This window comes from Ambystoma mexicanum, chromosome 8 (genome assembly GCF_040938575.1).
Source record: "Ambystoma mexicanum isolate Mex_15411 chromosome 8, UKY_AmexF1_1, whole genome shotgun sequence".
NCBI classification, from domain to species: Eukaryota; Metazoa; Chordata; class Amphibia; order Caudata; family Ambystomatidae; genus Ambystoma; species Ambystoma mexicanum.
In genome coordinates this window covers 1429358941-1429376962 of record NC_090929.1, presented here as the reverse complement: position 1 = coordinate 1429376962, position 18022 = coordinate 1429358941, and the positions used below count along the sequence as shown (strand labels likewise).

At 46.5% G+C, this 18022-nt stretch overlaps 1 protein-coding gene across 1 annotated transcript in view; it reads right to left on the bottom strand.

The window, feature by feature from the left end:
• The window catches only part of EXOSC1 (exosome component 1), a 182871-nt gene that overhangs the window by 121181 nt on the left and 43668 nt on the right, over nucleotides 1–18022 (bottom strand). The window lies entirely within an intron of this gene.

The following is an 18022-nucleotide window of genomic DNA, read 5'->3' as shown; positions in this document are numbered from 1 at the left end:
AAAGCGTGTGTTGAAGATCGGGCATGGTTTAAATAGCTTTGAAAGTAGTCCCAGGTAAGAAGTTCCAAGAACCACACCCGAGTGAAAAGTAGTCCTTGTGGAAAAATAGCCCCTCCAGGTCTCACGTTGGCCTGGATGCACGTGCAGCATGGTCTGCCTGAGGCAAGTAATGACTATGAGCCTCGCGCCTTAGGCGCCAGGACTGAACCCAGATAGCCCCTAACCGGGGCTTCTGAGGTTTAAACAGATGTCCAGATGCCTGCTTCCAGGGCGGATGGGCTTGGTCCTGGTGCCCGGGGGGAGGGATCATGACAGCGGGTGCCGACTTCAGCCTGAATTGGTAGTGCCGCCTCTGGACTACGAATCTGAGAAAACTTCTGTGTCCTTTTAGAATGGGGATGTGGAAGTAAGCATCCTCCAAGTCCAGCGACGATAGGAAGTCACCCTTCTCTAGCTGTCCCAGCACATGCTGGAGGGTGACCATCCTGAACTTTTGCACCTTGATGTATTTGTTTAACCGCCGCAGGTCCAGGATGGGGTGCCAACCGCCTGTCTTCTTTCTGACGAGGAAGTACCCTGGAGTATACTCAGAGCCCCGGAGCCTCTTGGGGATGAGCTCCATGGCGCCTTTCTTGAGCATCGCCCTTACTTCTAACAGCAGTTGAGGGATGTGATTTTCCTTCCTGGCCACGGGAGGAATGCGGGAGCACTTCCTTAGAAATTCGAGAGTGTGCCCGTGGGCCAGGGAATCCAGCACCCAACAGTCGGTGGAGATGAACTCCCACGCGCTGACGAACTTTGCCAGTCGGCCTCCCACCGGGGGTGCTCAGGTGGGAGCCCGACGCTACGGCTGGCTCAGTCCTGCTTGGAGGCGGCCTTGCCGTCAACGAGATCCTCCTGACTTGCCGCATCCTCTGTAGGCCTCCTGCGACGAGGAGCGGGCCACCTGGTGGTACATCGAGGAGGCGCCGCTGGATCCCTTGGAGGCACCCGGTCTGCCTCTGGCGTTCCAAAAGGGCGGCCGTCGTTTCTGCAACACTCAAGGCCCGAGCCGTCTCTGTGTCGGTCTTGATGGCCTGAAGTGACTCATCCACTGTTTTTCCAAACAGGTTGTTCCTGTCGAAGGGCATGTCCAAAACTCTGGTTTGCACGTCCTGGCGGAAATCAGTTGCCTTGAGCCTCCCCGCTGTCGAAGGCAAACACTGTTGCCCAACTGGCGGAATTCGGTGTCAGCGATGTCCGTGGCCACTGTTATGGTGTGGTCCGACACCACCTCACCTTCCTGCAGGATCTCAAGGGCCTCCGACCTCTTGTCGTCCGGTAGGAAGTTCAGCAGGGGAGCAATCTTGTACCACCGCTCTGTCGTAGCAGGCCACAATCGCTAGGGCGTTGGCCGCCTTAATTGTCGTCGCCGCAGACGAGATGACTCGTAGTCCCATGGCGTCCAGCTTCTTCCCCTCGCCGTCGGGTGGTGAGGTCAAAGTTGAGGATGACGCCCACGCCGCCGCCTTCTTGTCCGCCACCGAGACGACCGAATCCGGGGTCGGCTGTGCCCTAAGGCATAAAGGGGAGGAATCGGGGACCCGGTACTTCTTCTCGTACCGATCCCTCTTGGCAGGCGTCGTGGACGGGTTCTTCAGGAGAGCAAGTCCCTCCTCCCAGATATCGTCAATCAACGGTACCGCGAGGACCATCTTCCTCTTGGCCTTGCGCCGCTGATGGAAGGTTTCCTCTTTCTTCTGTTCCTCAGGGCAGAGCCGAAAAGCTTGCATGCCCTGGCAATCATGGCGTGGAAGGAGCCAAGTTCGTCGGGCGGGGAGGCCCGAGAGAGTGGTGATGGAAGGCCCATACCGTCGTCACCACCATCGTCATCCGGCCCCGTCGTGGCCGTATCCGTCCCCGTGTCATCCCTAGGATCAGGGGAAGGAGATGAAGGCTGAGTGGGCGCGAGGGCTGGAAAGGCGGGGGGAGGGAGGGTGAACTCTCCTCCGCTTGTTCCGAGGGCTTCCCGACGGACCCGGTTCTGCTGGGTCGTCCGTTGGGGTTAGGGGCAATCTCGTCCTCATCTCTGTGCATAAGGTTTGGATTGCCATGAAAATGGCCACCGAGTTGTCCTGAGGCTCGGGCACTGGCTGCGACGGTTGCTCCTCCTCCACGGGAGCCTCGTCAGCGCCACCGTCGCTCTCTTCGTCCGCCTCCTCAGGGTTCCCCCGTGGGACCGGACCTCCTCGAACCTCTTGTTGAGGCCATTCATGACTTCAACCAGTTCCTCCTCAGAGGCTGTATCCGTGTCCATGACAGCCATCGCCCCCCCCCTCTTTTTCCACCGGGGTCTTCACAGGGGTCTTATCGATGGGCTGAAAAGAGGATTCCCTCCGTGGCAGCAGGGAAACTCTGGGCCCTGAGGTCGCTTCCACTGGGTTAGCCTCCACAGGCTTCGCCAGGGCCGCCGCGACTCCCTCGATAGAGGCTTTCACCGGTTGAATCAAGGCCTTCACCATCTTGGGCGCGCTTGAGGCCTTCACTTTGGGGGAGGGGTCACTGCCTCGCTCCCCCTCAGCTGATCCCTTCGAGATCGACCGGGGCCTCTCCAGAAGCTTGGCAGGGTTCTCAGATTTTCTCTTCCCCGAGCCAGAGCGTTGGCTCGTGGTTGATGGAGTCGGTGAAAGTGCGCCCTGCCTGGCAGCCGAGGAGCCCGACCCTTCGACGCTCCTGGTGCCCGCACACTTACAGTGCTTTGCCTTCTGTTGGGCCCCCGTCACCGGGGCGCCCTCACAGGACTTAGAAGACCGCTCAGACTACTTCTGCTCACCTGCTGGGCCCTTCTCCAGCCAGCTGGCGAGGCGGGACAGACGATCCCTCAGTCTGTTCCGACAGGTTCTTGCAAAACGCACAGTCCTTTTCCACGTGCGTCTTGTCTTCGTGAAGGCAGTAGAGGCATCTCGAATGCTCATCCTCCTTGAAAACATTCTGTAATCCGCATCCAGGGCAGTTCCTGAACAGCTTGGATCCGGGTGTCGAGCTTCCCTTGTCCTGGGCCATGTCCACGAGGTAGGCCTCGGATCTTCTGGAACCCTCCAAGAAGCGTAACTCGATGAAAACTTCGTCCTTGAGGGGCGTTGAAAATTCTGATCAACGGGGACCCGTTGATCGGAAGTCGAAACGGTGGAGCTTGAGGCTCGGTTGACCGAAAAAAATGATTAAACTCTTTGAAAAAAATCACAAAACGCAGTAAAAGCTCGAGAGCTATAGCACGAGGACTGCCAACACTTGAACGTGCAGTAAAAATCTGAGGATGGCTGCCAGGGGCAGGGGTTAGGGAGAAGGCAGTCATTGGCTGGGGCAGTATGACCCAGAGACCAGTGATTGGTTACTACTAAGATTAGAAACGAAACTGATACTGATTTTTTCTTTACTGAGGATTCCCAGCCTGACGACGGGGAATATTCATGAGCATGTGAATCCATGCCAGTCCCCATGCTGGAGAAGTAAGGATAGGCTGTACCTTCAGCTCGGCTCCAAATAAGTCATTTGTCTTACTGATCAGATTATCTGAAGACTTTGCAAGGAGTGAGGGCGTCAGCCCTCTTTTAAAGCCACACAGGGCTTAGGGATAGGTGTAGGTCACACCTAAAGTTAGCCAATTTTGGATTTCCACCAACAATCTTCAGTGATGCTTCAGGTCAGAGCCAGGGTGCTTGGCAACAGACAGGGGAAAAAGATGACACCATATACTTCAATTGTTAATGTTAAATGTTACTTGTACCTCACACTATCACCACTGGAGTGGTCCCCTGGCACTCGGGGGGATCTAAAAAAGGACAGTGTGAAAAAGGGAGGCAGTTAGTAGGGTGCAGTGGGAATAGGAACACAAGATAGGATGTTCTGTTGGCAGCTTCAGTTCGGTTTTCACTGTTCGCTGAGCTTAGGTGCGATTTACAAGTCTGAGCGATTCCCAGGTGCTGTTGTGCATGGTTATGTATTGTTTCTATGTTGTTACAGCGTGGTGAAGTATGTGCGGTTTGCTGTGCAAAGATGTGGTCGCTTGAGTTACATTAGGAGAAGTGGTAGCAGAAAAATATTAGGTTTTGGTATTGGGATAGCAGGGGGGGTTCTTACTTCCTTGCTTTGGTTTCTGTGGTCGGCATTTATGACCATCCTGTGTACTTTGATATTGTTTGGCACCCTAGTCGGTAGGTACGTTGTGGACATAGGTCGTGGAGGTGTGGTCCCCCCCACGTTACGGTTAGAGATTGTTAGGTTAGGAAGGTTATGGGACGCTCCCTTGACTTCTAGTGGGGGTCCCTGCCAACTGTGGAATTCCTCTGTAAACTAGGCGGTGTGTGTCCAAAATGGCCTCTCTCTGCAATGGATTGTAGGTCCCTCCCTGGGCTTCCTGTTTCTGCCAGAATGTATGATTCCTACTCGTTCCCTTCTGATCCTGGGGTGAAGAGCCAGGTTTTTTTTTGTGATTTTCTGAATTCCAAATGATCGCTTGTATTGCGCATGTTTTTTGTTAGGGAATTCCATGTTTTAGGAGCCAGGTGTGAGAAAGATGCACCTCCGAATTTTCTTTTATTGTATGGTTTTGGTTCTAGACGAATGTCTTAGCTTGATCCGAGTTGTCTTGCTGGATGGTAGATGGTTATGTCCTTTTTTAGGAACTCTGCTCCTCAGCTGTGGATTGCTCTGTGCGTTATGCAAATTGTTTCAAACCTTATTCGCTGTTGTATTGGTAGCCAGTGTAGTATTTCAGTGCTGGGCTAATGTGCTCTCTTCGTAGTAGCTTGAGCAGGAGTCTGCATGGTGCGTTTTGGATACGCGGGGGTTTCTTTAGTAGACGTTCTGGCATTCCTAGGTATGGGCTGTTGGTATAGTCTACTCTGGACATGAGTGTTTTGTGGGTAAAAGGAGAGGACAGTAGGTCCCACCCATCTTCCTGTCTGCTGTACATCAAAGTGTCTCCCTAATTAACTGATCCCTATGCAGCGCTTGATCACAACATTGGCCTCCTTTGAAGTAGGGGGTTGCAGGCAGACATTAGTCTCCTACAATTCAGATACTTCATGACTCTGAAAGGAGTGGTTCCAGACAGGACATTCACTGTCCTTTCATACCAAGATGGGGCGTTAGTACCAAGTTGACACATTGCATTATAAAAGAGGTGTTGGTGGCTAGTCTCCATTGTCACTTCCTGCACCAAGGCCTTCCCCGAGGACTGCTAGTATTCGCCACCACCAGCAAGGTTTGACAACGGAGATGCAAATCCATGGGGCCTTGAAATACTTATAAGGCTGCCCATGGCCAAAGGCTTTTGATGTACCCACCGCTGTCAGATGTCAGCTACACGTGACAGGGGAGGGTGGTGCTGGTAAGATGTGTCCTCCCTGAGTACATGACTATTTTTCTGCTGTGTAGTGAGCATGGAAAATGTGTGCAGGAATGGCCCCATCATTCATTCTTTTAAACAAGCAAAAAAAAAGACCACGAGAGGGCACTCTCCCCATGCGGATGTTCGAATTCCTCACAATTCGCCCTCATTCACGTAATTTGGGACAGGGAGATTCCACATGAGATTCCACATGCTCAGGAGACAGTACAATTACAAATAAAGTTCAACAGTTGCAGCATCATGAAAGCAGACTTCACGTTTTAGAAGTGAAAACGTTATGAACCCATGCAGGTGGTCAAATAAGACTCCACTTAGGAAAAACATGCATTCTGGCCATGTGTGCACATCCCACCACTTGAGATGTTAGTACTCCATTACTTTAATCTTTTAAATGATCACTTTGCTAATTCACATTGCTATGAAGGAAGAAAGGGGAGAGGGGGGACAACGGTATCAAAGGCAGCAGATAAATCGAGGAGGATTAGGATAGACAATAGGAAGGTAGAGTTGGAGACATGGATTAGAGCCATCTCAGTAGAGTGGCAGGTACTGACACCTGCTTGAAGAGGGTTGCAAATGTTGTGCCTGTCGAGAAAGTTGGGGGGAGGTGGTTAATACAACTCTAACACCTTAGAGTAAGGAGGTAGAAGTGATACAGAATGAAAGATGGTCGGCAGGTTTGGTTCAGTCCCTTATATTTTTTTTTAAGGGGAGGGAGGACTATGGCCACTTTGAAAGTAGAGGGAAAGCAGGCAGAGTCAAATGACAGGTTGAGGATATTAGCGAGGTGAGGCCACTATAGGGGCAATAGGCTTAACATGCTAAGGTGCAAGAGGATCTAAAAAGGGGTACAGGAGGGGGTTTGCCTTAAGGGGAGAAAGCACTTCCTCAGTATTGGTATGATTGAAGTGAGAGATTGAGGCAGTGAGGGGCGGCAGAGGAGGTATATTGTGGGAAGGCCGAGGAGTGAGTGAAATGATGCAGAGGAGAAATTCTCCAATTTTGAATGCAGAGTATTCAGTAAGGTCATCAGCTGACAGTAGTGTTTATAGTGGAGTATTAAGAAGGCGTAATAAGAGAGCTGGCTGCCATGGCTCCAAAGAGGATGATTGGATTAAATGTCAATGAGCAAGAGGTAAAGTTAATTTGCAAAATCAAGGGAAGATTTGAGGGAGTGCAGGACGGAGAGGTAAAGTTTCAGGTCCTATGAAGAGAGATTAAAACGAATGTTAAAATCAGACTGTGGCTAAGACAGAGCATAACCAGAACAAAGCCTCAGAGATACTGCAAAGACTAGCTTATTATGAAAGTAGTGTGCTGGGTCGCACTATTACCCTGTGAGTGATTGGAGCGCCCTCCTAGAAGAACGCCACAGAGTTTATATTGGGTAGTTGACTAGACACTGGACCTCTGTTCCTTTTGAGAAGACAACGACTTTTCAATAATGCTTCTTCAGTCCACTGTTCAACTCCTTTGAATTCCAACCTGTAGGCCATCCTTTAACCCAGTGGTCTGAAAGCTTTGGCTTGCCAGATGTTTTGGACTACAACTCCTATCAGCCCTAGCAGATATACTTTATGAGTCGTCGTAGTCTAAAACATCTGTAGAACCAAGGTTGCAGACCATGGCTTTAAACCATCCCTAGGGCCATCCCATAGGCATAGGTTAGCCTACAGGATGGGCAACGCAGAAAAGCGTACATCGGACTCTGCATATACACTCCGCACAGAAATAACAGATTGAAAACACGGGAGGGGCGAGGGAAGCTCCGGAGAAGCAACATTTGTATTCAGCGACTCCCAGAAAACAAGCAAAGGTATGGGTTTTTGTGTAGGCATGGGAAAGGCACTTGCCAGGCCCATCCATAGTGGTATTAACTGCCATTGATGGTAGCAGTGCCTGGCAAACGTCTAATACTTACACATAAGCCAAAACTGTTGGCTTTGCCCATGCTTGTTTTTAACATTGAATAACACACATGGTGCTTATAAATCGTGTGGCTGACACCACTAACAGATTTACAACGCCAATTGAGTCATTAACGCTGAGAAGACTGCTTGAAAATACACTGGCAGGCAATTGAGGCTCGATTAAAGCGATTTCAAAGAGATGCCATGAGGAGGTGGCAGGAACTGGGTGGGAATAGCCAAAGGGATTATGGCCATGGGCAGTCACTGGGTGGGCAAATATCCGTAACACGCCTATAAACACCTAAAACAAAAGACGTTGGAAACAAGTGACTTCCGCCTTGTCTGGTGAAACTGTGTGCATGTGCAGCTATGGTACACCAAACTCTATTGCTGCATGTGACAGTCTGTAGCGTACCTGCTGCTTTCCCGGGTCTGCACTGTGGGGAGAGGCGTTCCAGTGACAGAGCTGCCATCAGTAGCGGAGCACGGTTAGAGCGGCAGCGTTATTCTGCAGTGCGTTCTAAAGCACGTTCTGGACTCACCACTGCACGTGCAGCGTCACAGTGTCCGTGTTGGCTCCTTGCTTTTTAGACTGCAGGCAGCACTTGCCTCTGCCCCCGCAGCTTCATCCATTTCTTCCCCCGCCGTCTGCACGTATCCTTGAGCTTTGCCTCCCCACTGAGGGGTGAGCAGAACCGACTTTGACACAAGGCATTGGACATAGTTTATATTTTCTTCTTTCGTTCTATAAAGAAATCAATTTGTTCGGGTGTTTCACAGCTGAGACTTGGAATGTGGCCTGCTGTCAAATTCGTTCTGACAAACGTATCCTCCCGAGTTCGTATAGCTTGTGGGCTCACTGCAAGTTTATTTGGATGCTGATGTGGAGGGGTGCAATGATATCATGAATGAACGCGGTTTCCCGTTTTGCTTCCTAAGCGATATCGAATATGTTTGTGTCCAGTCCTGCTGATCATTTACACTCAATACGTCATTATATAAATAAAAGATTATATCATGAGTGAGATGAGTATGTCAAATAAGGACTGCACAGTTTTTGGTACATTTAGATAAATATAAAGAACAGGCAGTTTATTTCGGGGGCAATACAACCCCGTTTCACGTCTTACTTTCAGCAAATTAAGTTTAGAAACTCAGTATGGAAGAAAGAAAATATAAAGAATGGGTAGCATAATCACGTGCTGGGCAATGCTTCATTTCTGGCGCCTTTCACAGTTATCCGTTTCCTCGCCATGGGACAAAGATCATGTTTAGTAGGCTGCTATTCCACGACTATGGCAGGTCGACATTAGCTCCGCTGCAAGCCGGCCGGCTTTAGTTTATTCTATCTGATTATATAGCAGGCAGACTGTACCAAGTGATTGTAAAGGGGCAACTTGAAAATTTGCACAAGTAACTGAACATTCGTTTTGTCAATGTCTTTTTTGGTGTCTGAAGGATTTCACAGAGTGGACAGGAACACGTGATGGTTGAGCAGATCACCCCGCCTTTCAGATTCACTACTACATCTCTTGGAAACTATCAGGAAGAATTCATGCTTTGGTTATTTAGATCTAATTTCTACTGAAAATTATGTTTGGGTGGTTCTAGGTCGTGTTAGGTTAACACTACATTGACTAGCTTACAAACCATATTCTATTTTAAAATGATAGACAATTCACGTTGTAATATATACTTGTACTGGAATCAATTATACGAAAACAATTATTTTCTATACAGTTTGTCAGTAAAAATGTTCAATAAAACATTTCAAACATGAACATGCTATACGTATTTACCACATATACATGATTAAATGGACTGTCCTTCTGTAGTGCACGTACAATGACAATAGCTTAATCTATTTAAAAAATACTTTGAAAAAGATGCTTCAAATCTAATGTCTATTTGATTCCATCCTTCATTCATACATACAATAATTTACACATTCATTTTTCTACCCAACATGTTTCATTCCTTCTCATGCTATTAAACTGCACAACTTGTTCAGGAAATTCTTCAGGGGTATGCACTACACTATTTTACAGTCCCTCCGTTTCCCTTTTAAATTCTGTTTCCTTAATACAATTGTACATTTTCATTTGTCAAATCTTCTAGACTTCCATTGTGTTAAGCCTTCCTCTTAAGCTGTGTAGCCAATGGTGTGTTCGCCTGCAACAACAATGAAAACGGTTTAAATTTCACCGTTCTCTTTGGTGCAGATTGTTTATACCATTAATTACTAATCATTAGTAGTAGGAGATTAATTCTCATTGATATTATGGCTAAACGTGAACAGTATCTTCACTTACATCCACCAACCGATGGCGGCTGCATAACATGCCATGCCCTTTACTTTATAACGTTTTTGATCCTTTATAATTACGTCTCCATATTTAGACGAAGGTGGGGCATGAAATGACTGATATTTGCTTTTTTTGTCGTAATTTTAAAAAGTGATGGCAAAAACAGAATCATTGAGATGTGGCTAATGTCTCTGTTGAGCATCGAACGACTATTAGCAAATCATTTTTTTCTAACTCTCCGATTTACATTTTTTAACGTGTTTTCACGTGTTTTCACGTTTAGAAAACTCAATCATTAACACATGATTTTGTTCTAACTCACCGTTGTTAATGTCCGTGATTCACGTGGGAGCATGGCTTTCCGCAATGTTTTCATGCATTCTTTTTATTCATGGCGTGTGTTTACAGCTGTTTAATTGATGATCTTATACTGCGGTTAAGTAATAAAAGGGGGGGGGTGAAGGATTTTTGAAACATTCACTCGATTTTTAAGGATCGATTGTTTTACTAAAAACGGGATGCTTTTATTTGGCTCATCTCATCGATTCCCAAAGCACTCTCTTACCTATAAGTTAGTGCTTTTGCTCCGTCTCTGTGTGGCTCCACTACGGGTCTCCCGTTGTTCACTCCTCTGTTACTAGAGACAGCATTACGCGATGACTTACCTGGGTGCTTTCTTTACATTTTCATGTTCTGTGTTTATATGAGCTGCCATGGCATATGAGTCAGTGAGAGTTCCTACACTCTACATTATCCTTCTTTGGTGTATTCCATGTATTGTATTCATATTTCTATGACTATTTCCTCCTCGCTCTCTCAACTTGGCTGGCTTCCCTTCGCCTCCCAACATAAATTCCAATGGTTTTCAAATCACTCCACGACCTTGCTCCCCCCTATTGCTCTTCTCTCCTCTCATTTTACACTCCCTCTCGTTCTCTCCGCTCTGCTGACCTCTTCTTACTCACTGTACCCCCGTCACCATGTGCCACCTCTCGCTTCCATTCCCTTCAGCTCTTGGCCCCCCCTACAGTGGAACTCCTTACCTCTCTCCATCTGCTCTATCCCCACCTACACCTCCTTCCGCACCTCCTTGAAAGCCCTTCTTCACCCCCCCTTGACCTTCTACCATCTCTCCTCTCCATCTCCCTGTGCCTCATACCTTCCCTTCCCCTCCCTTCTCATATCCACTTGGCCGTATATCACATATTTGGCTTTATTGCTCCTCTTCCCTTTACTACCTCCTCTCCCTTCCTTCCCTCACCTCCACTTTCCAAGGAAACTGTTCTACATATTGAATCAATGTTTTATCCCATGATTGTTAACTTGCTTCTTCCATTGTTGTTATATTGTAAAGCGCTTTGGATTAAAGCGATATATAAACTAAATAATCAAACATTCATTTACTCCCTTTTCTTTATATGTCCATGCAGATTGACTACATTCCTAGGGTGTTAGTAATAACGTCTTCAGATGCACTTCGTTACACAAACCCTGATAATTTGTGGGGCTTGCTACTCTGCTCCGAGGTTGTTAGCTCTCTTTTGGTTTAGTATTCCTCATTAGACGTGGAAGAATTTTATCAGGATACCAGTGCCTCTTAAAGCCGCTGTTTCAACAGCTTCATCCATTAATTTACGCTCACTGCCATCGATAGTGCATCTCAAGGTTTGTAGCGATTGCTTTGGTGAGGTTTTTGTACAATCTGGACAGCCGATCAGAGAGACTTAGTTGGAAGGGAGAGGCGTGTTCCCCCCAACAAGAGCTCAAATGAATTTTCCAATAACGATTTAACGTGATCCTTCAATGAAAATAGATTAAACTATTGACAGTTGAACATGTGCAATTTGAATGCATAGTGAAACAAGCAAGGGCACACCCAATAGGTCTGGATTTTGTATTGGTGAACGTGATTGTTTATACAATAAAAAGAAAATCACAAGAACACAGAACAAGATAAGTGAATAATATCAATTATTTATATAGCCATTAAAAAAAATTATACAAATCAGATGCATGGTATCTTTCCCATTCAAAGATAGCTGCTAGTTTTGACTCGTTTCCAGAGTTTCCTTAGAGACAGTCATCCAAGATGGCTGCCTCAATGGAAGAGCTCAGAGTTCTGACATGGGCAGGAATGGGTGGGATTAGCGATAGGGATTAGCATAGCTAGGGGCAAAGAATGGGAGGGCTTCAATAACCTAACTGTATCCATCCTCAAATGTCATCTCAATTGGAAAAGCGTTACATACCCTCATTCAAAGCCCACATTTGAAGCACTTATGTTAAAGCTCATTTTAATGACAATAGTTTCAGCATAAAGGTAGCACTTTCAGCACCACCTACTAGCCCAAACTAAAAACACAAGGCCTTAGCATGAAACTCTGCCTATAAAAATGGTTGGTAGACCTCATAATGCCCAGAAACATCAACTTCTTTTCAAGTGAAAGAGCACATCAAATACCCATCGATACAGGGCGCTGCACCACAGACAATAGTAGCCACATTTCTCAATTACCAAGACTGAGGCCCAGTTACAGATGGCACGTACAAAAGGGCCAATCACATTCACAAGTAAGACTACGTTCAGCGCCACGATGCCCCAGGGCAGATGTGCGCTATATAAATCCAAATAAATAAATAAAATAAATTCAATGTGAACAGAATTGCCATTTTTCCCCACACTACACCATGGAAGTGCAGAAAGACTGCCCAATCATTTGATTCCGTCCAAAAAAAGATCCAGATCCACAGAATCAAATACGCCCTTTTCTTTCCAGCCCAACTTAAGATCTACCTTAATGGCACAACACAATTCTTCACTGACCATGCAAGGCTTGGACTGGACTAGAAATACATTCCAGGGAGCAGACCAATAGGTCATAGGTTTTGAGCGACCGATGCTTCCAGTTGGGGTGAAAGATGGGGGGGTGTAGGGGACGAGGGAATGGAGTTAATTGGGAGTATAGTTTGGTGCAACTTGTTCACCAGATCAAACAACAGGGGCAAATAGGTCTCGCACAGGAGGTTATGGCACATACGCTGCCTACAGCACTTTCATTTTTATACCTAGATTGGAACTGTACCTGCACTTGATGAAATGGAATGTCAACGGCCCATATACCCCCATTAAGAGAGGGCTGGTGTTAGAACTACTGAATAGATACTCTACAAATATGGCCCGTCTTACCGAAACACACCTGGCTGGCTCAGAATGCCAGATCTTTGAACGGACGATTGACAAGTCTGCCACGCATGCTGGATTCTCCAGGAGGTCTGGGCATGTCCTGATACTTATACACAAACGTTTTAAGCGTGGCCCGCGAGGGAGATTCACAGAGGAGAGCTTGGGGTGGATGTCTTGGGCATTCTTGGTATATACAACCCCCCCCACCATCTACTCTCCATAAAACTGCTTGATCTTATTCAGTCCCTACTAAAGTCTCGGATCATAGGGGGTGAATTTTAATGAGGTCATGGATCTGCTCATGGACCGGATTCACCTCACAGGTAGGAACCCCAACGCACATCAAATTACATACCTTTGCTTCCGCACTGTGATATGTGGTGGGCGTTGCACACAAGATAAAGGCTTCTCGTTCAACTACGGAGCCCACGCATCCATGTCCAGGATTGACTACTACTTGGTCCCCCGTCAAGAGGCGCAATGACTGGTGTCAGTTCGATTCATAGCGAGTGGAATTTTGGCCCATGCTCCAATTCTTCTTGAGCTTAAGGTAGATGGACCCAGCCCCAGGACGGGATGGCTCTTGGGTTCCCAGGTGTGCTGAAGGGTACTACTGCTAAAACCAAAGAATACTTCAAACTTAATGATGGGTCAGTCAACAGCCCAGTAACACTATGGGAAAGACATGAAGCAGCACTCAGAGGGGAACTGATATCACTGATCTCGGAGCAACGTAAAACTCAATGACAAAAAAAGTGTGGAAGCGGAGACAGAAGCTGAAAGGTGCAAGGAGGAATTTTAGATCAAAATCCCTCACTGCACACAGATCGCTTATTTGGGCAAGGGCGGTGTTCCGGAACACCGCGTTGGATAACATGGAACAAGCCCATTGGGACAAACCGGGGTGCCTCCTATAGATCCATCTCCCTCATTAATGGGGAAGCTAAAATACTTGTGAAGGTCCTCACAAATTGCCTACTAAAGGTTAAATTAGCAGTAGTACACTACAATCAGTGTGGCGCTCGATCAGGTGGCAACCACACAAGAACCCTTAGCACTCCTTTCGGTTGACTTCAAGAAAGCATTGGACACTTGTGGGGTTGCTTATGGGAAATTAAACAGATCGGTTTCGGAAATAATTCCGAGTTGGTTAAAGCTCCTCTATGAGTTACCTGTCACTGAGGCTAGGGTCAATGGGGTGGTTTCCAGATCGTTCCCGTTAGGCAAAGTTTGTATGCAGTACCCTCTGGGACCACTACACACAACTCTGACTACAGGTATAGGCAACACAACCTTTGGTATAAGCTTGTACTACACAGTTTTGGTAGCGTGTTGAGCAGCCAGGCTTATCTCTAGAGGGGTAAATGTGAGCTGTAGTGGAGTTACAGAGATTTACAGTTACAGGTATTCAAAGAAAATCTTATACTCAAGGTTTCAAAGCCTTCTTCAGAAGAGAGCAATATAATAGCAACACACAAATATACTTCAATACTGTACACTCTTAGTTTCTAAATCAGTAAAGACCCTTTTGGGATGGTCCACAGACAACCTACACCCACAGGTGACTTCAATAACTAGCATGCTGGGGACATTCATATCTTACTGTTGGCATTTAGAATACTTTTAGAAGTGGGTAAAAGGAAAAGGTTATTAGAACAAGAGACAAACAATATTCTTAAGCAGGCAAATACTTTTGGATCTTCCAAGAAGAGTCATACAATTCAATGGGCAAAAGTCTTGTATAGGATGCAGCAGGTAGGTAAATGGAAAAGTTTCGCACAAGTTCTTATGAGTCTTTGATGAAAAGAAGAATCAAATGTAGGGCCACAAGCTGATTAGACTTTTGAGTTGTAGAAATTTCAAAAACTCTACAGTAAGAGGCAAGTCCTCTTAGACTTTTTACAGTACCTTAGAAATGAAGAAAGATGCACCTGATGACTTCTGTTCCTTTGCAGCTCTGCAGATCACACTGTTCCTGTGCCTCAGTCGTGGGGAAAAGAGGGAGGACGTCGGGGGGACTCCTGCAATGCACTGGTATGGTCAAAACTTGCAACCGGAAAACTTCACTTTCAGTGGCTGTTCAGTGTTTCAGCTCCTAGCGTCTACCGCAAATGCCAACACTGCGGTTCCTTGCTGTCGAGATGGACTTCCTTGCTTCTGGGGTCCCGCACTCTGTTGAAGGGGCTCAGGCTTGGTCAGTCCTGCTTCCTGGGAGTCCGAAGGATCGTCCAAAAGCTCTAGGCCAGCTTAATAGCAACGCACACAATCTGGTGTTCCTCTCCCTGGCTATACGGTTTCCAGCAGCAACTTTGGAGTTGATTGGTCCCACAAACTCAAATTGAGAAGTCGTCCTTGCAGGGACTTCTCCGTCGATGCGAAATTGGCGTTTTGGCACTGCTGCAGGGCTTCACCGGGCAAACCAATAGTCCAGGAGTTGCAGCAGGCGTCCTCTTCAAGCTCTTTGGTTCCTTCGTCCAGTGGTCGACTCTGCCTTCCAAGCCAAAGGACTCGCCTTTTACTCAGTTCTCTCCCATTCATTCCAGCCTAGCTGTCAAGTCACCCAGCAGGATGGCTGTCCTTGCCAGACAGTCAGCCAGCCATTCACCACAGAGTGCATTTGGGTCTCCTAGGAGACCAAGCATTGGGAGTTTCGGGCACCTCCCTCATTGCCTGCCTACCCCAGACACTCCGGAGCCAGAGGCGAGTTTCACTTGTGAATCCCGCCAAAAGGCAAAATTAACAGAGACCAAACCTGGTTTGGCGCGCAGGGCAAATCTCAAAAAGGACCTTTTCACAAAGAAATGGCGAAAATAGAAGACCAGGAGCCATTTTCACAAACATGGCGCCTGTGGTTGCTTTACAGCAGCTGTGAACGCAGCCCGCAGTAAATGCACACAATAGTAGTTACAAAACCAGTGCCAACAGCCATTCGGTGAGAAAAGGGTAACAAAGATGTACATGAGCAGCTAGACAGTTAATGTCCTGCGTTGCCTTGCGAGCCTGCCTGACGTGGCCCTGCCCCCTCACAGAATATATCTGAAAAAATGCTCTTTTAGGTGGCCGCCTTCATAATTCACCCGTGTCCCATATCGCACTGGCAACACTACATTTGACATAGGGTATCTGCTGGCTGTACTGTGCCGAGCATGCCCAACGTGTCCCCGTCCCCTCAGACATCGTGAACAAAGTTTGTTTTGTCCTCTGCTCTCCTATTACACCCAGGTCCCATTCTGCACCTCCAATTGTTTATCTGCCATATTGCTGTGCGACCATGCTTAACGTAGCCCCCCCCTCCCCCTCTCCCCTCACGGAAATAAACAAAATGCTTTCTTTTGACCTACATAACAGTGAAAAGGCTGAAACAACATTAACATCTACCTACAAAAGTAAGTAAAGTTCAAACAGTGTTGAATCCTTGCATTTACTACCTGCTAAATGTTATTGAAACAGTATGTATGGCTTATATGAAGAAACACCCATATTTACATTTCTAACTACTTTAGCCCTACATTTCCCTGCATAAAAAAAAAAAAAAAAAAAAAAAAGTCACACCTGCAGTTACTTTCCCCAATTATAACACCCTTCTGGTATTTTTTCTTATTTAATAAAAATACTGAGGGTGTTCTAATAGCTTTATAGACCTGCAGCGAGGGCCGTACCGGGCGTTATGGTCCCTCATACCTTGTTAAAGTCCCTCGCTTTGCTCAGGCCATAACACCGTACGGTCCTCGCTGCAGGTCTATAAAGCTATATTATTAGTGGGCAAGCCAACTAGTAACTACTAATGTTTTGGCTACACAATGATATCAGTCTGCCCCACAAGCCGAAAGGGACTGGATGAAAGGGATAGCGCCGATACAGGTTTTATACGAAGGTGGGGGCGAGGGAGAAACTACTCTTCCTTGTATTACACAACACAGAGTCAAGATTTGGAAAGACGCGATTCAAAGGATGGGCCAACAAGCCGACGCTGGCACAACCAAGAATCTACCTGAAATATTTAAGGTATGGCTTAACTGTAAGTTGTGGGCGTGGTGATGGTAGGAGGGGCGTTCTTCCCCTTTATGGATCCCCAAAGCAAACAGAGGCTGCCAGACTCAGAGATATCTTCTTGTTCAAATCAATCACATCCTGCAGGCACAGTTCAGAGATTTTCAGGCGATCCCAGAGTGCTCACCCTTGGAGGCAAATTTGTTGGGGGAAATGGATCACCACTAAGGTCACCTCCACATTATACCAGATCATAACATCTTTCACAACTCACAAGTTATCCAACCTCAAGACTAAATGGGAAACACATGTAGGCCCCCATATAACCTAAGAACTTGGTGTTCCCACGAGAAGTACAAATCTATACCAGATTCTGACTTGTCCAACTTAAGGTCCTATATAGGACGTACTACTCGCGTATGCTGCTTTTTAGATGTGGCTGGGCAACTCACCAGCGCTGCCTGCAATGTGGCAAGTTGATCAGGAAATTTTTTCATATACGTTGAGAATGCCTGCACATCGCACGATTTTGGATCAAGAGCCTTGATAAATTAGTTGCTCATTCAATGTATTTCCTGCAATATATCTCTATTTTGCACTGTACTCTCATTGGTTTTAAGTTTGAATTTAATAACGTGATGTGATAAACAAAAAAAAAAACAAAAAAAATAAACGCAGGATTCTATTTTCTCTACCACTCTTGAATGACAGAAAGCTCTATAATCATGTTGCATTGTGACAGCAACCGATCTAAAATTACTACCAGTCACCGGGTTATTCAAGTCTAGCCCCCAGAGAGCAAAATCCATTTCATGTTTTCAGGATATCCAAACAAAACACATTTGATTCCAGTGAACTGAGGATATCCTATAAACCGGTTGGTGTTGGGACGAGAGGATGGGACTGGCTGCATTAACAAGAATGCTAGCTCAACCTAATTCCAAAATAGTATAGGAGCAAATATCCAAACTTCAGGGATTGACTAGGACCATTTGGTTACTTCTTGGATGAGAGGTCTTGCATTTCATCACTATCGCATATGGTTCCTTAAACTACCTAAATAATAGCAGCATTTTTTAAATTTACTGCCACTCAAAGGCAATTTATCACAATAAAGTGCATGTTTTTTGCATTAGAAGATGTGTCAAGCAAGGTAACATCAGCACAGGACGTGTTTTGGTCAGGTTACACAGATCACTTCCAGACGTCTACTCTTTCCCTACACACTGTAAAAACGAAC